This window comes from Fukomys damarensis, unplaced genomic scaffold, assembly GCF_012274545.1.
Source record: "Fukomys damarensis isolate Sample0158 unplaced genomic scaffold, DMR_v1.0_HiC HiC_scaffold_2, whole genome shotgun sequence".
Classification (NCBI taxonomy): Eukaryota; Metazoa; Chordata; class Mammalia; order Rodentia; family Bathyergidae; genus Fukomys; species Fukomys damarensis.
Genome location: NW_022900914.1, coordinates 56923787 through 56929786, shown reverse-complemented (window position 1 = coordinate 56929786; position 6000 = coordinate 56923787). Strand labels below are relative to the sequence as shown.

At 34.1% G+C, this 6000-nt stretch overlaps 1 long non-coding RNA gene across 1 annotated transcript in view; it reads right to left on the bottom strand.

Annotated features, from left to right (window-relative positions):
- Positions 1 to 823: 823 nt before the first annotated feature.
- Positions 824 to 6000, bottom strand: part of LOC117285847 — a 95540-nt gene continuing 90363 nt past the window's right edge. Inside the window, exon 3 of the long non-coding RNA XR_004516930.1 lies at positions 824 to 867. This is a non-coding gene — a long non-coding RNA (uncharacterized LOC117285847). The remainder of the gene's footprint in view (positions 868 to 6000) is intronic.

Here is a 6000-nt window from a genome sequence, read left to right as displayed (position 1 = left end):
GGAATTCTTTAATTTGAAGCTGTTGTTCTTCTGTGTAATTCAGTCCATATTTCAATGGTTCTGATTGTCAAGAAAATTATAATGAGAACCCACAATTGGTCCTCTTCTCTGTTCACCTGTGTCTCCATTTTCTCATTTGTGTCTATAATTAGTAACTCTCCTCTTCTGTGGTTCTAATGTTATGAATCTTTAATGATTATTTTTTCCTCTGTATAATTTTATTACCCAATTCCTAATGTTCTTGAATTTCTATAACTTCTAATTACTTTCACATATATTTTCAAGGTTTCATTTATCATTATAAACATTGATTTATTAAATAATAAAGCAGAAGCCCATGCCTTATAAATTAGCATCATTTCTCACAGAGAAATTAAAAAAAAAGCTTCTTATCCTAGATAGTTAATCAACAGTTTTTGTCTAACAGCTAATACTTTATTAAAAAATTGAATGTGAGTTGAATTTACAGATGGTGCCTGAGCTTGGGCCATTCTTTGAACCAATACTTCTTGTATTTTCCTTTGAATTTCTTCAGGAAAATACTGTCTTTTTTTCTTTTCTTTCTTCTTCCTTTTTGAAGATTCAGGAAGTTTCAAGATTGTTGTCAGTCAGCCTCCCATGTGTTGACAGTTTTATTTTTCTTGAAACTCTGCAATTTTGGTAGCAGACATATGTCCTGTTATACAGTTTTTGTCAAACTGAGAAAAAAATCTGAGAATTTTTCAGCTTTGTAAATGCATACTTTGAAGATTTACCCTTTTTTGTTAAGGTCACTTTGAGTTTCTTCTATTATGATTGTAGAGGATAGTTGTTGAGTACTTGATTCCTCACTAATAACAATGTCTGTGCTGGTATGATTTGAGTTTCCTGAAAGAAATGATTTAGAATGAGTCACAAGTATTGGAACATCAGAATTATTCCAAGACACATGCACATTACTGATCTCACAATTTGAGTTCTTAGGTACATAGGCAAATTTGTTGTTGAAGCCTAATATGTGGAGAATTTTCATACATTTCTTGTTTCTCCATTTTCATTGGTTCAATAATTTGTGAGTTATTTGTCAAGAAAGATGTCTGCACTGAAATGCTGCCAGATTCAAATGCTTTGATTGTGCCAAGTGACTTGCTCTTTTGGATGTTGTAGACGTGTTTTCAGCTCCATACTTGGAATAATTATTGATCTCAAGAGTACTCTTGCTGTCATTAATGTCTTTTTAAAATTTTTGACTGAAATTTATTGGTACACTTCAGGTATACAGTATGATGACATTCATTATTGGAAATTCATGCCTTTACAAGACATATATTGGTTTTCATATTTTTCCCATTCCCCTGATCTCCCTTCAATCCCTCCACTCCTCTCTATTTACAAAGATGTTGTTTGCATTTTTCATTTTCTCATATTTTTTCCTTTTCCTTCTTTCGTTCTCCCCCTCCCTTTTCCCTCTCCCTTCTCCTGTGGGCCTTTGCTTCCTAATTCACATTATCTATTATACATTTTGACCCTCATTGACACTTTCAATTTCTCACACAAAAGAAACTTTTCAGTATTTGTATGTGTGTATATGTATACCCATGTTTATAGAGGCACAATTTGTGATAGCTAAGTCTTGGAAACAGCCCAAATGCTCATCAGCTGGTGACTGGATAAAAAATGTTTTTTTAAATAAAATGGAGGACTATTCAGTCTTAAAGAATGTGAAACTAGAGATATTTAGAGCTAAATGGATACACATTGAGGCCATACTCTTAAAAGTCCTTTATATCTTGTTGCTGGGTGATTCTTTCTATATCATCACATACTTGATATAACAAATTATTATCCACATCATTTGCTGCCCAACTAGTCTCTAATTTACTACATGCTTTTAATAATTTCAATAGCAAATAATGGATCATTCCAATCATCAAAAAAATCTAACTTTGATGTATTAGTTTGGTTTGAGCTACTAACACCGGCTTCATTGACTAAAGTTGTAGAACCCAAAAGATCAATAGTAACAGTTGCTTTGAAAGAATGTTTAAAAACAGTCTTACTTTTTTGTTCAGTACAGTATTTTGTATTCAAAGAAGACTATTTATCAAAAACGTTTATATTAGAAGAAAAGTTAATGTGAATATTTTATTTTTGTCAAGTTAGACACAACTGCACAACTCTGAGCTTTGTCTTGAACAATAATTTCATGTATTTATTTTTGCAGTACTGGGAATTGAACTCAGGACCTTGTGCTTGCAAGGCAGGCAACAATGCTACTGAGCTAAATCCCGGCCCCAATAATTTTATTGAAAGAACTGTCAAATTCCATTTTGTTTCCAGTTAGTGGTAATTTGCTCAGTTTACTCTTTGGACTTGGTGAAAATCTGTATTTTTCTATTACCATTTATTAGTTCTCCATTATATGTGTTTGAAGGAAGATTTTATAATATTTTTGAAACTCTTAATCTGGTATCTAGACATACTTGTTCTTGATGTACTGTCAACCTGTGCAGTATTGGACTGGAAAAGTTCAACCCTTTCGGCATTTTGCATAACAAAAGGTTCATTTCCCAGTAAACTTTCCCAATCTTCCTCAAAATCACTGGTAGTAAATGCATCCATGTGCTTATCAGACTCTTCTTCTGCCTTACTTTTGGACCTTACATATGCTCGATTTTGTCATTCTGGGAGTATCTACTTGGGGAGAAACTGGTACTGGGGTTTTACTTGGCAGTTTTTCAGTGACCAGCGTTTCATTTGTAATGATATTTTCCTTTGTCAAAGCACTTTTTTCCCCCCAAAGTAGTAATTGTATAGTCCATAAATAAACAAATAAATAATAAATTTGACAGATCTTGGCTTAGCTGTCCACTAAGTGTCTGAGTAGAATCATAAAAATCTGCATGAAAGGATGCTTCAACGTTTTATTCAAATGGCTTCTGACTGCTGGTTTGATCAATTGCCACAGATCTTGCGGTGCTTCTTTCCATTGGCTTCGTTATTGTAACCTTATCTATTTTGTGAACTATAGTACATGTTGACTTCATCTCTGCCCAATGTTTACAACTATGGTCAGTGTATCTGAAATTATCTGGATAAAATCATGATTCTTCTTGGTTTGTTCTCAAATCACATCTAGCTCTTCCATGTTTTTTGTTTTTTTTTATCAAATTGTTTAGCCAATTCAGTGAGTTCTTTTTTTTTTTGCTTTTGTGTTTTTACCTTTGTGCAGCTGATTGTTACTGTTGATTTTTTTTTTTTTTTTTTTTTGCTACGCTGGGAGTACAAGGAGTAGCAGCTGCACCAATCCAAATGCCCAGTGTAGAATTTGTGGGTGGTTTGTCATCCCCAGGAGTAATACGATTAACAATATGTGATATGACATCACTATCTGTGCAGTAATGTTTTTTTCTTTCATCTGTTTTGTCATTGGAGAGTTTTGGTCCCAAAAGACATCATTCTGTCCATCTGGATCATTTGGAGAACTGCAAGTGCAAAATAATAATAATAATTCTCATTGATGTTTCATATTTTTCCTGGGGTGACACCGCAAGAAGCGGCTGCTGGAGACAGCTCTCCAGGCCTGTGGGGATCCAAGCAGTGGGGCGACCTCAGCCACCTGCTCCCCAGCTCAACCACTGAGCTGTCTTCCTGAGGAGCAGCCCTTTTGCGCAGCCTGGTCTTCTGGCTGGGGATGCCCCATACGCTTCCCCGACTCACCGTAGGAGCCTCCGCTGCTGGCAGCTCCATTCACATTTTGCAAGGAGAATGACGCAACAACGCTACAAATCAGAACTTCGTTAAGGTTTACTTTCAGTTTCAGATATTTGACACATTTGATCCCGGTTAAAAATTGGTATAAGTGGTATCTATTAATTCTTCTCAACCCGTAGTATTTTTCTGTAACTCTTACAGAATAGGGTGGATCAAAATTATTTCACCAGGTAAGTCACTGAAGAGAATAACTACTGTTTGGTGTGTAACTGCAGTATTTGTTATTCGTGTCAAGGATGGTTTTTTTTTCTTTGAAAATTTTGACCTCAATTGAATTAAGCATAACTTTTAATCAAACTGATTTTGGAAAAGTAAGTTTTAAGTTTTTTTTTTAATGTTACCACACTTACATATCTACAGATGGAGAGAATAAAGAGCAAAACACTTCTAATACATTTGACCCTGAATTTTATTGATTTGATAAGTATTTATATGTGATAAGGTTTAATACATAGTTCTTGAATTAAATTTGCCAAATTTAAGTGTGAAACAATTCTATAAGAGGTATCCACTCTTTTTGAGCATTTTAGGTAGTAAAATTACTTGTAATATATAATTTCTGCTGCCAAAACATACAGAAATTATAGACTAAAAATAACAATACTATAATATAAGATCAACCGAGTAAAATATGGATTGTAATTTGTATAAACTTTCCCAGAAAATTAATAGCTTTACTTACTATCAATGAAAAGGGACATTTGGACAGGAGAGTAAAAGAGGTATAGAAAAATAAACACATTTAAAAAAGGAAAAAATTTATTAAAATGGTAGAAGATTCACACTGGTGTTTAATGAAAATAATATGAATAAGATCCAGTGTGATTTTTTTCTTGTTAGATTTTTCTCTTTTTATCCAAATATTTTCAATCAAGGTTTTCCATGGTTATTTTGAATAAGTTTTACAGATGACAAGTCTGATCTTCATTAGAATTCCTGTATCAGAAACACATTTTAGCAGTTTTGTCCAGCTTCTGTCCAGGTGGTTGGACCAAAGGTGGATATGAAATCCAGAGTTATTCCAAGGACTATGAATTGAGTCTCACAGATGACTAATTAGCTTCTCTCTGCTGGTGAAGCTAAAAGACATTTAAAATATGAAAATTTTGGTGGAGTTAACATTTTGCATATGGACAAGCCTTAGCCAACTTTTTGAGAAAGGACAAGATTGAAATACATGCAAAAAGTGACAGAAGTCTCTAAGATCTCTCAGCTTTTGAACATTTTACAGACCTTCCTTCCTGCTTCAGTCACATCTCCCTTACATACCTCTTCTACACACATTTTTATTGTCCTGCTTAAATTTACTTTATCATTGAGAGTCATCTGAAGCTACTATTTTTCCTGAAGCTCTCCAAAAATTACAATTCATATTGTACTTAGCCAGGATAGACACCTTCTGTAGCAAAAAGCCATAGTCTTGAATGAGGTTGCCAATGTTGTGGAATAGTTCATATTAGAATTAGTGTATTTTCTTTCATTTTTAAAAATTATTTTGGTACATTTTAAATATACAATATAATGACATTTATCATTGTAATTTGTACTTTTATATAATCTATCTTGGTTCTTATTCTTTTCCCCATTCCCCAGCCCTTACTTCAACCTCTCCACACCTCACTATTTACACAAACACTGTTTCCATTTTTACATTTTCTTATATTAATTCCACTCCTTTCTTTCCTTTCCTCATTCCTCCCACATCCCCTTCCCCTTTGTCCCTTTTATTCCTATTTCACATTATTTATTATACCTTTTATTTCTTATTTACACTTTCACTTTCTCACACCAGATGAACTATTTGATATTTACAAGTGTGTCCTATTTATTTCATTTAAGAGTATGGCCTTAGGGCCAGGAATTTAGCTCAGTGATTCTGCCACCAGCTTTACAAGTGCAAGGTCCTGAGATCATCCCTAGTACCAATATATATTTATGTGTGTGTGTGTGTATATATAATCCAGTCCCCAGTTGACAGGCAATTGGTCTTTTTCCAAATTTCAGGTATTACAAACTATGCTGCTCTGAATATCAGTGCACATATATCACTGTGTTATGAACCTTTTAATTCTTTTGGGAAGATGGTCAGCAAGGGAATAGCTGGTCAAATGGTACTTCCATTCCTAGTTCTTTGAGGTATCTCCATGCTGATTTCAACAGTGGTTGCATCAGTCTACACTCCCACCAGCAGTGGAGGAGGGTTCCTTTTTCCCCAAAGCCTGCCAGCATTTGTTATTGGTCAACTTC